This window comes from Coffea eugenioides, unplaced genomic scaffold (assembly GCF_003713205.1).
Source record: "Coffea eugenioides isolate CCC68of unplaced genomic scaffold, Ceug_1.0 ScVebR1_3598;HRSCAF=5059, whole genome shotgun sequence".
Taxonomy (NCBI): Eukaryota; Viridiplantae; Streptophyta; class Magnoliopsida; order Gentianales; family Rubiaceae; genus Coffea; species Coffea eugenioides.
Genome location: NW_020864190.1, coordinates 934496 through 952453, shown reverse-complemented (window position 1 = coordinate 952453; position 17958 = coordinate 934496). Strand labels below are relative to the sequence as shown.

Here is a 17958-nt window from a genome sequence, read left to right as displayed (position 1 = left end):
TTTCTGCGTTTTCTTTAGTAGGGAAATTTTCTAGATATTTTTAAGGAGCAGATATAGTTTTTGGATGATTTTTCTAGTATCAAATAGGTTTTGAGAAATTAAGAGTGTATACCGGATGTGGGACCCACTAGGGCGAAAAGTTCGGAAAAATTCGACCAATTAGGATAAGTTCCGGATACTGGGTGAAATTTATCAGGTGTTAAGAGATAATTAGAGGAGGTGAAGTGATTGATGTGAGAGGGAAAAAGAAGGATAGGAATGCATTAATGAAGTGACAAGTGTCACCTTAAGAGTGGTGGTCACTTATTTGACTTATTTGACTTTTTGACCTTTCTTACCAATTGATTAAATATCTCAAAATTACCACAAAAATCACTTTTTTCTTCACCATTGTGGCCGGCCCTCTCTAGCTAAGAAGAAAGAAAAACTCTCCAAGATTCTTGCTTCCATCTTGCTTGAGTGTAATCATCCAACCATTTGATCTTGTTTCTACTCCATAAAATCTCTCCATTTGGTACTAGAAAGTGATTTGGTGAAGTGTTTAAGGAAGCTAAGGTGTCCAACAACTCTCCCTCTCTTGTTTACTAGGTGAGTGGTGATTGAACTTCCTCCTACACTTAATGAAGCTTAAGTTGTGCTTAATGGTAGCTAAAGTGATGAATTTGTGGTTTATTTCTTGGTTTGAGAGGAATTGGTGAAGTTTTCAATTTATTGATGAATTTTCTGGTTTAATTGTGATCATGATGTTGTGGTTATCTATGATGGTTGGAATTGATGGCTAATGACTATAGTAGGTGTACATGATTGGTAATTGTAACCAATTTTGGGTTTGGAAGGAATTTGAGAAAGTTAGGGTTTCATAACCCCCTTTCTGTCCGGTTTTGTATCATATGGTTATAGGCCAAATTGGCCTTGGATCAAAACATGAAAGTTGTAGGTATTGATGTTTTAAGGGTGTCTGTAAAATTTCAGGTTAATTAGAGTAGTGTAGAATGAGATAATCCGAAATTACTATTGCTGTTCTGGGTTCATCAGGATGTTAGAACTGTGTCTGAAATAGGTTGTTTTGACTGGAATTTTTTTGGATTTGGGTGTTGAGGTCTTCTCATTAAATGTATCTTGATGTCCTAGCTACCATATTCCTTTGGAATTTCTGCATTTGGACCTGTTTAGACTGAGTTGTACTGATTACAGTATAGTGTACTTTGTAAACCTGCAAGTACGGTTCTGGTTTGTTATTTGGCATATTTGACTTAGTTGTGCTGGGATTTGGACTGAGTGACCTTCTACATTGTTGTATCCCTGGTTCTTAGCTTCAAAACGGTGGGTCTTGGACCTCCATCCGATACTCGTAGTACCTTTGGTGCCATTACCGTAAAAGGACGTCAAAACTGTTTTTCTGGTTTTGAGCTTAACTTTCATTTCCGGACTTTTCCCTAGTTTGACTTGTACTAGTACTACTTGGAACTTGCTGAATGACTATTGGATGAACTTGTTGTTGTATGTGTACCTTTGGGGTTGGAATGAGGAAATAATGAAGCCAGGATGGCTGGAAAAGTTAGCAAATTCAGGGGAAGTGCTGTCCGAACTTTGAAGGGACTTGTTTGCATTGAGTTTGTGATCTAAGACTTGGATTTGAGCAAGGCAATGTTATATGATGGATGGTTTCTGAGCCATGGAGGTGAGTGACCCTAAACTATTTCCAAAGTACTTGTGAAATGTTCCTTACATTATTTACTTTTGAACTGTTTCCAAAGCTACTTTTGAACTGTTTTCTTGCATATCATGCGTGCTTATATGAAAGTGTTCCTTGTTTGATATATTTCCTTGACTTCATGACTTGTATTATTGATTGATAACGTGTTACGTGCTTTGAATGATTTCCAAAACGAGCTTTCTAGGTGAGTGTGTATTTTATCGCACTCGACCTAAATCAATGTGAAATTTTCATGATAAATGATTAAATGCTACTTGCGCATGAATGTAAGCCTTTTGGGCTGAACTGGCCATTGCCCCTTGTTACCGGTCGTCTCGAGCCAGAAACGGACTCGGTCGGGCGATTAGGGACCTGGGTGAACGTTTGGTATACTCGAGTATTACCTTTGTAGGTTGGTGGAGGTTGGTGGAAAATGATGCAATTTCAAATGAAAAAAAAAAGAAATGACAGGAGAACGAACGTATCTTTTCATGAATGTTACTATCGCTTTCCATTGTACATGTTTCTTGAATTATTGATACTCCATATTTAATGTTTTGTAAATGTTGTAATTGTTTCTGGACTTATCATTTGATTTATGACATCATTGAAAAGAAATATTGTTAAACCGATTTGATTACTGATTTTCTGGTTACTCGCTGAGCTTCTAGCTCACCCCAAAAATATTTTATTCCCCTCCACAGGGCTCAAAGCGAAGGAAGGCTTGTAGTACTTGTGCGCGTGATTGGATGGCCTTTATGTTGTACAGTTTGGATTTGGAATCATTTTATGTATAGTTGGGAATTGTTTCCGCTTCGCTTTTGACACGTAATTATTGGAGAATGTGATGTAATATTTGAGATTTATCTTGTAATCTGTTTGAGGAATGTAGTGAACGACTGAGTCCCGGCGAGAGCTGGATAGGCGGCCCGCCGAACCCTCTGGTTCGCCTTAGGGGGAGGTGGGGCTGTCACAGTTTGCATTCTTTTGCCTATTCATTTCTACATGACATGTGAAATTACTTTTTCTTAATCATCGAATTTTGGTGAATAACAACCCCCATGGTTTATGCAAAGCATACTTGGGTTCAGTCATCTTTCGGAAATGGTTGAGATTCAGCAAAGCCGACTACGCAAGTTTCACAATATCGTAAAGTGCATACCGGGTCAGTTTGGGAAAAATGTCACAGCAAAAAGTTGACGAAGGTCGCACAAAAACTCATGTTTACACGATTTCCGAAGGCGAGCGGATACAATGATGGTGGCAATTTCTTTATTTTTCTCTTTTGCAGGAAAATTTCGAATGAAAATAACAACACAACACACTGGCGCAAATCTTTGGATAAATTTTCAAGTAAGTCTTATACAGTTTCTTCATACAAACAAGCATTTCATTTGGCACTGCCACTAGCCGTGGGTCAGTCCCACTAGTGAGCATTTTGTTTCCATTGCCACTGAACGTGGGTTAGTCCCACCAGTGAGCATTTTATTTTCTTTGCCACTAAACATGGGTTAGTCCCACTAGTGTGCATTTTGTTTTCATTGTCGCTAGACATGGGTCAGTCCACTAGCGTGTATTTTGTTTTCTTTGCCACTAAACATGGGTCAGTCCCACTAGCGTGCATTTCATTTACACTGCCACTAGCCGTTGGGTCAGTCCCACTAGTGAGCACTTCATTTGCATTGCCACTAAACATAGGTTAGTCCCACTTGCGCATTTCATTTTTCACGCCACTGAACATGGGTTAGTCCCACCAGTGAACATTTCATTTTGGCCACTAAACATTTAGTCCCACTAGTGAGCATTTCATTTCATTACCGCTAAACATGGGTCAATCCCACTAGCGTGCATTTCATTTTCATTGCCGCTAAACATGGGTCAGTCCCACTAGCGTGCATTTCATTTTCTTTGCCGTTAAACATGGGTTAGTCCCACTAGCGTGCATTTCATTTTCATTGCCGCTAAACATGGGTCAGTCCCACTAGCGTGCATTTCAAACATGGGTCAGTCCCACTAGTGCATTTCATTTTCTTTGCCGTTAAACATGGGTCAGTCCCACTAGCGTGCATTTCATTTTCATTGCCGCTAAACATGGGTCAGTCCCACTAGCGTGCATTTCATTTTCTTTGCCGTTAAACATGGGTTAGTCCCACTAGCGTGCATTTCATTTTTTACCGCCACTGAACATGGGTCAGTCCCAGCAGTAAGAATTTCATTTTCACCGCCACTAAATGTGGGTCAGTCCCACTAGTTAGCACTTTATTTACATTGTAATTAGACATGGGTCAGTCCCACTAACACTTCATTTCACTTCACTTCATCCCATTTTAAATTTCTTGTACGGGTCAGCCCCGTTTAAATTTTCTTGTTCGGGTCAGTCCCGTTGAAATTTCTTGTCCGGATCAGTCCCATTTTAAAATTTTTGTTCAAGGGGTCAATCCTCATTTCAAAAGTGTCAGTCGTTCGAGTCGTTCGCAGCCGAATAACACAGGTAAGCATTTGGTGTCTACTTCTTTGTCTCAAGTTTTTCCAAAACTCAGACAAAAAGGGGCAAACTGTAGACACTAAATTTTTTAATTTAGTTTATTTGCTATTATTTTTTTTTGTTATGTTAGTTATTATTTATTTTAGTCTCTTTTATTTTTAAGACATTTTTAGCATGGAATTTATCGAAAAAAAGAGAAAATCATTCACAAAAATATGCTTTGTTTCTTTTTCAAATTTACTGTTTATTAATTGAAAAAAAAAACAAAAATCTTAGCATTTTGTCTTTATCTTTTATTCCTACTTGTGTTCATTTTTGTTTACTTAAATTGTTATTTCGGTTATTTTTGTTTATTGTTTAATTAAATGATTCATTGAAAAAAAAGGAAAAAAAAAAGAAGAAAAAGCAAGCTCACGCACCCCGGGCTACACACGATCCAAGCTTTTTCTCCATCAGAAACAAGGAACATGCGTGAGAGTACATAACTCAACGCAGCTCAATTCTAATCTGATTTCCATCATTTTTTCCGTCATTTTTTCTCCACCTTTGGATCATGCTAACCTGGCTTTCATCAAAGAAGCAAGAGGAATCTAGAACAAAGGAAACCATCGGATGGCTGAGGTAAGGAACGAGGAGCTGAGATTGAAAAGGACCATTGATATCAGGGTTTTGGGTTTTGGTCATTGGGTATAAAAAGAAAAGAAAGGAGTTCGGGTAAGGGGGAATCTGGTGTGACGGCTAGGTTTTAGAAAAAGAAAGCAAGGGGTAGGAGTTGACGGCGGAGAGAGGTTGTAGAAGAGAAACTGAGATTGAGAATAGGCTTCGGGTGGAGGAGAAAACTTTTGAGAGAAAAAGGCTAAAAAGAAAACTGAGAAAAAAAAACCGAAGGGAGCTTCGGAGGCCAACTCCGAAAACCAAGAGAGAGTGAGGAGAGTTTGAGGGAGAGAAAATCTGGAGTCAAGAGAGTTACGGGTTGAGAAAGAAAGTGAGAAGCCGAGAACAAGAAAGGAACTAGGGAAGAAAGGTCGCTGCTGAGAAGGGAGTTTAAAGGAAAAAGATCCTGCCTTTGCAATTCTCCATCAGAGTAGGCAATTCCCTTTTGGGTGGTCCTGCAGCGTTGTTCATCCAAGGGTGCTCACGGTGATTCGACTCCCAAGGCGTCAATAGAGGTAACACTGAGTTCTCCTCTTGTACATTTCTCTCCCTGAGGTTCTTGTTTGTCTGCTGGGTTTGTAATCGTGATTATGCAGGCTGCGTTCTTTCTTAGCTTGATCAGGGTTGCACCCTAATAAGTCTAGATTTGGTCCGTTCTTTGTTGTTACAGAGTAAGGAGAGACAAAACACGCAAATAATTTGATTAGGGCTGCATTTCCTTTAGCTTTACATGGCGGCTGTCTCTGGTTTTTTTCCTCCCCCTTCGCCTGTTCCATTCTGTCCAAAGATTTGTTTTTTTTATCCGTGAGTGGAGAGCCCAGATGATGCTTGGCAATCTTGTTAGCAGACTGTATAGTTTTTGGGTTCAGTACGTTTGCAAAAGTTTTAATCAGAAACTAAGAAGGAACTTGAGGTTTTGATGTTTTCCTTATTTTTCTACCCTTATATTCTGCTATACTTTCGAGTTGGGGTTCATTTTGATTCAAGTTGAAGATGCATGCCTTTGGTTTGTGATTTAGATTCGGTCTTCAACCTCATTAGAATGATTGGATTTGGTGCTTAAATTACTTTGCTTCTAACAAAATAGATAACGCTGATTTTTCTGTGTTTGATTAAGAAACCGAGAAAGTTGCAGAAATTTTATTTCCAGTTTTGTACGCTTTCCCTTTCTGAATTTTGTGTTTCAACTTAAGAATTTTATGTTGAAAACTGGGAAGAATGTTTGAGGAGCCTGTTTACCTGATCTTAGAATACTTTCGCGCTTAGAGTTGCCCATAAAAATCTGCTGCAACAAGTTTAAAGATCTCGGCTTGTTACAACAGCGTGAACAAATGGATTCTGTTCCTTCTTTGGCTCGCTCAAGCGTGGGCTTGTTTGAAGCTTATAATTTTTAGGTTTTTGGTTGGTATGTCGTGTGCATGTTCATCTCTTCGTGCCTCTGCTGTGTTCTTACATCTCTTTGCATCGTAGAGCTGCTGGTGCTTGTAGTGTCTTCTTGATACATGAAACCTCTTGCGTTTCTTGCTGCATTGCTCCCCTTTCTCTTGCTGTTGGGTCAACTCAAATGCTTTGCCTCAATCTTGCAACGAAAGTTCATGTTTCATTTTGTTGATAATTGATAGTTGAAACCTTGGTATTTGTTGAACTCGCTTGGCATGATGAAATGGGAAGAAGATTGCGGCTGAATTGGTGCAGAAAAGGAAGGCTCTTCTACATAGTTTGCATGCATGTTAAAAAGAAAAGTCGCACTTTAACCCTTTAAGTTTTGTCTAATTTCGCTATGGCCTAAAAATTGGAAAAGTTAATCAATTTTGTCCCTTCAAAAATGTTAATTTGCTTTGGTATGTCTTAACATGAACCTTGGACAGATTATTTGTGATTTTAGGATGAAATAGGGATAGTTGTGAAGAATTTATAGTTTTGATTTCCATTTGATTAATATTTTCGCTAATTTAGTAGTTTTGTCCTAATAAATAAGTTTCCATTCTTCTTTTGTGAAGTTTTAGCACTTGAATATGATAGATTCCATTTTTAAGCCATTGAATTTTAGTATTTCATTTTAAACTTTTAAAACTTTTTTACTTAGGATCTCGCTCGTCTCAATTTCTTACACATGGATGGTTTATTTCGTGTTTAATTCTCATGTTTTTGTTTCATGTGATTAATTGTTAATTAAAGTGATGCCTTGACCCTTTTTATTATTTTGGAGGGTAAATAAGTAAATTCGTGTCACTAGGGTCCCGACTCAAGGGAGGTACACTCTATCCCTTATTTTCGCTTTATTTGACCCTATGTGTATTATATGACTTTATGTGTTTAATTGCATGCCTTTTGAATGTTTTCATTTTATTTATTTATTAATTCGCTTTACTCGTCTTAATTTCGTATATTTATTTTAGTTCATTTTGATTATTTAAAAGGCATTTAAATGCCAAGTTGTAATAGTTAAGGTTTATTTTATTTATTTTCATTTCCCCCATTAGATTGTAGTAGGCTCCCCCCCAATGTAATAGTTAGGGCTTTATTTCTTTATTTGCCTTGCGTGATTTGCATGCTTATGTGCTATGTGTTACCGCTTTCTTAGGGCCTTGCATCTAGATATCATGATTATGTGTTATGTGTTTATGTGATATTATGTGTTTATATGCTTTTATTAAGCTTTATATGATTAATTTAGTTACAATTGATGTGTGACGTTACCACACTAGTCCAACGCTAGTTGTGGTTTCTTTGTTCGATTTCTGACTAGTCCAACGCTAGTGAGAAAGTAGAAATATGGGCTAGTCCAACGCTAGACCCTTAGGAGCCTTTCGAGCGTTAGATCATGATTGTGTGATAAAATCACTTCATCTCATGCATATTTTTCACTTTGTAGGGTCTTTTATCATTTTGTATGATATTCCCCTTATACGTATATCCCTTATCCCTAATTTCCCTATATATATACCCCTATGTATGATACATAACATTAGAATTGCATTTCATTTTAGAATTAGGATTAGGGTAGTGCATTTGCTTGATTAGATTAGGGATAACCCTTTTGGATATGGGATATGGACGAGTTTGGTTTTTCTAGCCTTAGCACGCTTGTATTCCCTCTATTAAAGGGAAAATTGAGTCACGAACATTAGTCCCCCGTACCCGACATGATGCACTCCTTTAAGACATGTATATTTGTATAATTATTTTATTCCTTTTCTTTTCTTAGAGTCTCATATTTTTGCATTATTCGTGACTTCTTCGAAGAGTCTTCATTGGGCGTCACAATTAATGTGATTGGTACCAAGTAAGTTTTGAAGATACATTTCGACCCCCCGACACCCTCCTAGGTCTAGGGTTCGCATTCATATAGTACGTCCAAATGTGATAAATTTTTAGGTTAAACTAAGAAAATCTTTGACTAAATCACGCAACTAGCCTTGGCTAGGTCGAAAGGGTGCCTCGAATTTTTATCCTTGCCTTCCCTTTCTTCAAATGTGACTCCCGAACCTTTTTCTTTGATTTACGTAGACTAGGAGTCGTTTAAAAGGGGTTTTTCTACTTTTTCTTTTTAAAAATTCATTTTTAGGTGACTTGGTACACCTCAACTCTATACCAAGTGGCGACTCCATTTTTCATTCAAAAACCCTTTTTAAACTATATTTTGGGTCAAATCGTCGTATTTTCAAGTCACATTTAGACCCATATTTTTCTTCATTTTCTTTGTAAATCAAAATTCATTTTCCAAATAAAAATTGAATCAAAAGCCATTTTTCCTAAACTCGTCTTTTATTTTTCTTATAAAAAAATGGGGCGCGACAGCACTCTAACTTTTGCAATTTAGCCCTATATGTAATACACAAATTTCATTATTTGTACTATGGCACCCTATGGTGTTGCAATTTAGCGCTATTTTTTATTAGCAAACTATATAAGGTATCTTAATAAACTATATATGTATACATATTTTATAAATTTCCCAAATTTAGGTAATAATTTGTTATAAATGTAAAAAAATTCATACATTCCCCATTTATCCAAATGACAACATGGTGGAAAATTAATAATTTGGATAATCTAAAAATAGAGGTAGTCAATAGTAGAATTTAACAGTAAAACTTAACACGAAATTAAGTAAAATCCTAACATTTGTGTGACAGCCCCACTTTCCCCTAAGGCGAACCAAAGGGGTTAGCGGACCGCCTGCCCAGCTCTCGCCGGGACTCAGTCGTTCACTACAATCCTCAATTGAATTTCAAGATAAAACTTCAAATATTACATCAAATTCTCCAAAAATTACATGTCACAAATGCAGCGGAAACAATTCCTAACTATACATAAAATGATTCCAAATCAAAACTGTACAAAACATAGGCCATCCAATCACGTGCACAAGTACTATAAGTCCTTCCTTCGCCTTGAGCCCTGTGGAGGGGAATAAAATATTTTTGGGGTGAGCTAGAAGCTCAGCGAGTAACCAGCAAAATCATTAAGCAAATATATTTCACAATGTTGCATTTCGATGATTTCGATGATGTCATGATTCAGAGATCAAATGTCCGTTTAGTGCTCTCGTGAGCCAGTGAAATCATTGCACTAGAACACCCAACGCTCAAATAGATCATACACACGAACAGAGAGAGGAAGCCCCTTTTTGAGCTCCAGATAACCATGAACATGAACCACAAACAGAATGGAGACGTTGGTGTCCAGCACAAGACTTTCCCAGAACTCATTGAAGCCAAAATCATATCATGAATTCACATGCAAGCACGCATGAGATGCAATCGAATAAATAATGCAAGAAACATTTCACAAATAACTTTGGAAATAGTTTAGGGTCACTCACCTCCACGGCTCCGAAACCATCCATCATGTATCATTGCCTTGCTCAAATCCAAGTCTTAAATCACAAACTCAATGCAAACAAATCCCTTCAAAGTTCGGACAGCACTTCCCCTAAATTTCTTTACTTTTCCAGCCATCAAGGCTTCATTATTTCCTCAGCCAGTCCCAAAGGTACACACACAACAACAAGTTCATCTAATAGTCATTCAGCAAGCTCCAAGAAGTACAAAGACAAGTCAAGCTAGGGAAAAGTCCGGAAATGAAAGTTAAGCTCAAAACCAGAAAAACAGTTTTGACGTCATTTTGCGGTAATGGTATCAAAGGCGCTACGATTGTCGGATGGAGGTCCAAGACCTACCGTTTCGAAGCTAAGAACCAGGGCTACAACAATGTAGAAGGTCACTCAGTCCAAATCCCAGCACAACTAAGTCAAATATGCCAAATAACAAACCAGAACCGTAATTGCAGGTTTACAAATTACACTATGCTGTAATCAGTACAACTCAGTCTAAACAGGTCCAAATGCAGAAATTCCAAAGGCATATGGTAGCTAGGACATCAAGCTACATTTCATCAGAAGACCTCAACACCCAAATCCAAAACAATTCCAGTCAAAACAACCCATTACAGGCGCAGTTCTTACATCCTGATGAACCCAGAACAGCAACAGTAAATTCGGCTTATCTCATTCTACACTACTCCAATTGACCTGAAATTTTACAGGCACCCTTAAAACATCAATACCTACAACTTTCATGTTTTTAGACAAGGCCAATTCGGCCTCTATATATGACCTAAAAATTCGGACAGAATGTTCATCACAAAACCCTCACTTTTTCAATTTTTGGTCCAAAACAGAAATTGGTTGCAATTAATCACTTTTTCCACCTCCTAGAGTCATTAAACATCATTTCCAAACATCATACATGACCCCATAATCATATTCATATGAAAACAGAAAAATCCCCAATAATTATAAAACTTCACCAATTCAACCAAAATCAAGATTTAATCCATAAAAGTGCATCTTATACCACCACCAATCATGAATTGAACATCATTAGAGGAAGGAGAGTGGTTCTTCACAACTCACCTTGAACACAAGAGAGAGAGAGCTATTGGTCACCTTAACTTTCCAAACAACTCCACCAAACAACTCACAAACACTAAGTGAAGAGGTTTTATGGAGTAAAACTAAAATTAAACGGTTAAAAGTGAAGATTAAGCAAGCTTGGAGCAAAGAAATTGGAGAGCTTTTCTTCCCTTATTGCTTGAAGGTGGTCGGCCATATGAAGCTTAGAAATGAAGATATTTTGGGTCATTTTTGGTTATTTAAGTCAATGGTAAGAAAGGTCTTAAGGTAAGCCCAATCAAATGGTGACACTTGTCACCTTTAGGTTTCAAACTTATCTTTTTGTCTCTCCAATACAAATATCTTAACACTTTGTAAAATAAAATCACTTAATACAAAAATCCAACAAGTTGTCAAAAATATAATGCATTTACCGCACTTGCGGGTCCCACGTCCAAAATACGCTTTTAATTTCTCAAAAACTAACCGATACTAGAAAAATCATTTAAAAACTATTTTTGCTCATAAACTTTATCTGGGGAATTTTTCTAATCAAGAAAATGTAGAAAATGCGGGCGTTTAAAAAAATAAACCCTAGAAAATTAGAAAATTTCCGGGTTCTCAAACTCATTTTTTTTTCGGGGCGTCACAATTTGCATGATCAAAAGGTTGTTATTAATTGTAGAAGCCATATTTATCATTTATGAATTGGTACATATACCAAATAAATAGATTTAGCATTTCGTACATGTATTTGCAAACTATTTTGATTGTTCAATCAACTAATTCAATTGTCAGGTCTTTGAGACTGCAAGTCATACATAATTGATAACACCACAAAATGAGTACCAAAAAGATTTTAATTAAAAAGTGTTTTTTTTTTAATCGTAAACATATTTCTAACAACATTTTTATTTTTGAACTATTTTATTGTATAATAAATGAGAAAAGTCCTATATTAGTTAAAATTGGTAAAAAAAAAAATCTACCCAAATACACTAAATTGTCATATTCTATTATTTTAACACAACCTGAGAGTAAAAAAAATAATAAAACTCAAAACAATAGAAAAACTTAATTACATAATGATGAGAAAAAGAAAAAGAGAGAGATAGGTGAAAGGACAAAGAAAGCGTGCACTTCTTGCATCTAAATAAGGAAAAGGCGTGCTTTTTATATATACGGAACTAAGAGCGGCAAACTAAAAATTTAAGTGGCGTGGCGGGCTGAAGGGACTTTAGGGAAACAACACCATTTGATTCTATATCCTAATAACTTAGCCAAAATTTAAGATATCTAAAACGCAGTATACCAATTCACAAACTGCTCACCCCCATCAGAAATGGCTTCCGCCGCTGCTCTCCCTGTAGTTACCGTTATCCCTCTTGAGAATGAAATGGAGGCCGATGCCAACTCCCTCCCTCTGCCTGACGTCATGAAAGCCCCAATCCGGCCCGACATCCTCCAAGATGTTCATCGTGACATCTCCAAGAACTCTCGCCAACCCTACACTGTCTCTAGGTCCGCCGGCCACCAGACCTCCGCCGAGTCCTGGGGTACTGGTCGCGCTGTTTCCCGTATCTCTCGTGTTCCTGACAGTGGCACTCACCGTGCCGGCCAGGGTGCCCATGGCAACATGTGCCGCAGTGGCCGCATGTTTGCTCCGACCAAGATCTGGCACCGTTGGCACCGCAAGTCCCAGTCAACAAGAAATGATATGCCGTGGTTCTGCCATCGCCGCCTCTGCAGTACCTTCCCTTGTCATGGCCCGTGGCCACCGCATCGAGTCTATCCTACAAATCCCTTGTGTGATCTTCGATTCTACTGAGGCCATGGAGAAAACCTCCAACGCTATCAGTCTTCTCAAGAAAATTGGGGCTTACCCTGATGCTGAGAAGGCTAAGGACAGCCAGGATATCTGCCCAGGAAAGGGTAAGATGTGTAACCGCCGCTACATCTGCAGGAAAGTCCTCTAGTTGTGTACGGTACTGAGGGGCTAAGCTCGTGAAGGCCTTTCGTAACATTCCTGGAGTCGATGTGGCCTACGTGGACCGTTTGAATTTGTTGAAACTTTCCCCGGGAGGCCACGTTGGGAGGTTTATTGTTTGGACGAAATCAGCATTTGAGAAATTGGATAAGATTTATGGGTCATTTGATAGAGGATTAAAGCAGTCATCTGGTAAACTTGAGATATTAAAGCATTTCTATAATCTTAAGATATTAATTGTATTTGTCTGGCTGCTATTTGAGCTACAATTTTCTTTTGCATCTGTTACATAGAAACTTTCTTCAAGTGAAGAACATTTAACTATTGAACTTTGATAAAGATATGAGTAGGGTAAGGGCGAATATATGCATCAACACTTTAAGGTAACTGGTGCAGTTCTTTGAGCATGGTGCCTGAGGGATCTTGAAAAACATTTTGACCATTTAAGGAGCTCCATGATATTAATTATGATGTATTAGATTATAGAGCTGTCCTATCCTTCTACAGTCCGTCATTTTGTTACTGATATTACGCAGGAGAAATTCTAATAACAAAAGAGTTACTATCATACCCATCTTCGTTTCCTGACAAGCAATGCTGCTAAGAAACTAGATTCGTTTGGACCTTCCCTTAGTTGAGAAGTTAAAAGAAAGGCATGGGCAGAATTGGTATTTCCACTACTTTTGAAGGCAAAGAAGATTTTTCGAAGTGTTACTGTACTTCCTTCCGCTCTTTTTGCCCCCATTTGAGGGCTTTTAGTTGAAATTGTTGTGGCTCAATATGCTTAGTTGTATGGTAATCTTTCTATGTGAAAGTAGAAGACCAACTACTAGTTAATTGACTTAAATGCTCTTATTTTCACAAAAGGTGAAAGCAATGATGGAATCAACAATAATATAACTCAGAGAGTATCCAGATATTGCTGCTAATGGTTATCTGGGTGTCTTTGTTCTTAAGCAAGTGGTGAATTCGATGTCCTTGTTTGGTATTGATTATTGACCTGCAAATTTATGTTGAAGTGCATGTGCATTCTTCTACTTGTTTATCTTACCAAAATATGATGTGCCTGTGTGTTTCCATGGGATGAAATAGTTTTGATTGCAGGCTTTGGAGTTGAACTTATTATATGCTGTGTTTTCTCAGCATTCTATTCATAGAATAAGTAAGAAAATGGTCTTCTTGCTTTCGTTTGCTCCTACCTAACAACTAACCTGTTGAAATTGGAAATTTACACTAAGCTCTAAGTTCCCCTGCCTTGCTTTGTTAGTGTTCATAAGTTCCCTTACGACGTCGATGCTGCAATATTTGATCGCTAAGTTCCCCTGCCTTGCTTTTTTGATGTCTATAAGTCCCCTTACGATGTCGATGCTGCAATATTTGATGAAGTTTGATATTGCAGATCATGCGAGAAACCTTGATATACTTATCGCATCTGGATCATGAAGACACTGAAAAGCAGGTATTCATTGCATGCAGTCATCTGGAATCTTAATTTCCATGCCTTGATTGTTAAAATAGTTTGGTTTTACTCTTCCTGCGTTGTTATTAAGATAATTTGGTTTTACTCTTCTTGTGTTGTTGTTAAGTGGTTAAGTTTATGGCAATCTAGAGATTTTTCTGTTATATCTATTACAAATTGTGAGAACCCGAAATTTTCTTATTTTCTAGGCTTTATTTTATTTATTTGCATGCCTATTCTCTATTTTCTTTATTAGGAAAATTTTCTAGATGATTTTTATGAGTGAATGTAGTTTTTAAATCATTTTTCTAGTATAAGTTAGTTCATGAGATTTTAGGAGTATACATTGGACGTGGGACCCGCTAGTGCGTTAAGTGCGAATTATTCGGCCAATTAGGTTAAGTTTTGTATAAATGGATTAAATTACTAGGTGTTAGGAGATAATTAGAGGTTACCTAGATGGATTAATTTTGGAGAGACAAAAAGAATAGGTTTAAACCCAAAAGGTGACATGTGTCACCTTCTTACTCAAGGTTGGACTTTGACCACTATTCACTAACTTTACTAAATGCCAAAAATCATCTTCATCTTCATCCTTTTGGCCGAGCGTCATAGAGAGAAAAGAAAGGAAAGCCTTCAACTTATTTCTTCCAAATCTTGCTCAATCTTGTGATCCAACCATAGAACTTCAAATTTACTCCATAAAAATCTTTTGTTAAAGAAGGTGGTGGAGTAGTTTGGAAAAAGGAGCTGCTAAGTTGCTATTTTTCTTGAGTTTACAAGGTGAGTTGCTAAGAAATCTTCCTTTGTTCTTGATAATGTTAAATTAGTGCCTTGTAGTGGCTAAAAATGTTATTTTGTGGAACACTTTATGGTTTTAAGTGGAGTTTGTGAAATTTCTGGTTTTATTCATGATTTTTCTGATTTGATATGATAAGTGCTGATTGGCCATGGATGATGTCTTGATATGGTCTAAAGTGGATCTTTGGTGTGTTAATTGTAGTTATTTACGGAAAATTTCAGCTTTGTGCGGAAATTTCAGATTTAGGGTTTCAATTTGGGGCTTTTCTAGGGTTGTTGTGGAACACTTGATTTGGCTTTGTTTAAAGGGCATTGTAACCCTAATAAGATGTATTGAATGGCTTATGACTTGTAATTGTAATTGTGGTTGTGTTGGAGGAATATAAATGATTGTTTGTAGGATGGAAAATCTGAAATTTTAGGGGAAATGCTGTCCAAATTTTAAGTCCATATGATTTCTTGGAATTGGGTTGCTTTGAGTGTTAATGAGTGACTTTGGGGTTGTCTAAACCTTTAGCACCAAGTGTTCCTTATTTTTACTTTCAAGTTCTTTTGGCTTTGCATTAGTAGTATGTGGATTAGGTTTATGACTCGTGTTCGAGTCTCATTGTGTTTTCTTGAATGTTTTAGGGCGTGCCGGTGACCCAAGGCACTCGTTGGGCGGAAATTTGTGAAATCTCTTTGTTTGATTGGTGAGTGTACTACTCACATGATTGTTACTTCATGGCTTTGTTACACTTGAAATCTATGATTGGAATGCTTGTGATTACTGATGATATTGGTGGAGACGAGGATGTACTTTATCACTCTCGTACTCTATGGCTTATTTGACTGTTTACTGTAGCACTTGAAATTCTCTTGATTATACTTGAATTGGTGTCGTTTGGACGTGTATCCAACGACTTTTACTGTGGACTCTGAGCTCAACTCCATTGGTGGTCAATTGAATCGAGCCAGCAAGGGCATGGTCGAGGAAATTGACAAGCCATGGGGACTATTTCTGTGGAATCATTGGGTATGAGACTCTTGATTCTGGTATACTCGAGTATTACCATCTTTGATCTGGTTGGAGTTCGGTCCCGGTAAGGGGTATGTGAGGTGGACGGAAATTGGAGAAAAGTAGAGTCTACGGTATTGGTTACTCTTTAAGCGTTGACGGAGAGTCAACGAAGTGAGATCAAGTTTGGCTAAAGAGGAAAAGGGCTCTTGAGAGCCGTCCGTATCCTTTTAATCTTTGTTGAAATGTGGTGTTAGTTCGGTTCACTTGTTGAACGTATTTGGATTGAGTAACTTTGTGCTTATGTGAACTTTGTTTACTTGCGTGATAGTACCTCATTGGGCGAAAGCTCACTCCGTTGCCTTTGTTTTCCTTTTGGAGACTATGATGTTTTGAAGTACGAGTTGAGCTAGTTTTAATATTCTTTTGTATAGCTCCTCGATGGTTGGAGAAACCTTAAATGTATCTTGATCCAACATTTCCTTTTGAGTTGTAAATTTGCAACCCTACGTATATAAAAGTGGGTACTCATGTTCATGTGTTATATTTGATTTGTAAATGTCTATTTTCAAGGACTATATGCAGTTAATTGTATTCGGTTGGGTTTCGATTTTTGTTTTCCATTTCGCTATTTTTGAATCGTTTAAGCGCGCTAATATCCTCCAGAACGTTTTAGATTGTATATAACTGTCTTAGTAGTCCTGGCGAGGGTTTGGCAGGTAGTCCGCTAACCCTTTTGGTACGCCTTAGGAGAAGGTGGGACTGTCACACAAATCCCCGTGTTGACCACTCTTTGCAGAAAAGATAGTTTCCATGAAAGTACAAGTTGTGTGCTTCGACTCTTTAGAGGATTGATTGGGACTTGAAATTAATGGACATGATGTGTATTAGCGTTCTGCATATGCAACAGTGCTCCTAAGCTGTTTTATTACTTTGAATATGATACAATTGGCTGCCAATTATGCTCCTAAATGGCATTCTGTTAGCTCGTATCCATTATGTGTAACATTCTTCTGCAATTTGTGGTGGCTGCCTATGGTTCTCATCAATTTTGTTGGCCTAGGTTATAAATGAATGATGGGGCTCAAATCTTTCCTTGTCGAAACTGCTATAGTTATTATGATTTTCTTCTATATTTGTTCAAGGAGTTAACATGTAAAATTTTAAAAAAAAAGGGTGTTGACATGTATGATGAATCTTGTTAACAGATGCTGAGGAAGTTAAGTAAGCAGCTGAATGGTGAGGATTGGACGTGGAACAACCTAAATACCTTGTGCTAGGCAATAGGATCTATATCAGGATCAATGATGGAGGAATAGGTGTATTGCTTTATGCTGTATATTTTTCCTGTTTTTTAGTCTTTCTTCGCTGAGTGACTATTTTCTGGCTTCTTTCTACTCAGAATGAGACCTAGTGTTTGGATTACTTTCAGTTTTGTGGTTCTTTTTCTTTTTCACCATTTTCTTACTTTTATTTTTTTGCATCAATTGTGATAGGAAAACAGATTTCTTGTGATGGTGATACGTGATTTGTTAAACCTTTGTGAGATTACAAAAGGCAAAGACAACAAAGTAGTTATTGCAAGTAATATAATGTGAGATGTTAAACTGCATTTTCATTCTGATAGAGTAGGTAGCATTAACTAGGTATTCTTATGTGACAACTTTATCTCAGTTTTTAACTATTTACAAATGAAATTTATTCAAGGCAAATGACCGTGAACTCCAGTTTTCCATGGTTGTGGTGATTTCAAGAAGTTTGAAAGAAATAGTCTGCCAAATCTGGTAAAAGGTAAATTCTGGTGTAACATATTTTGCATCTCCTTCCTGGTGATGTGTGTTTCTAAGGATGATTAAAGACTCAAGTATATGAATGAAAGTGAAACTGATGCCTTGATATGATTGTTAGAAGATGAAAAAAAAAGAGCTCTATCCAGGCAACCAGTTTTACTCCAAGCTGATTAAGAACTTGCAGAAGCAG

The 17958-nt window shown here is 37.4% G+C and overlaps 1 pseudogene; it reads left to right on the top strand.

The window, feature by feature from the left end:
• The first annotated feature begins 12076 nt into the window (after nucleotides 1-12076).
• LOC113758096 lies at nucleotides 12077-17719 on the top strand (annotated as a pseudogene).
• Nucleotides 17720-17958: the final 239 nt, after the last annotated feature.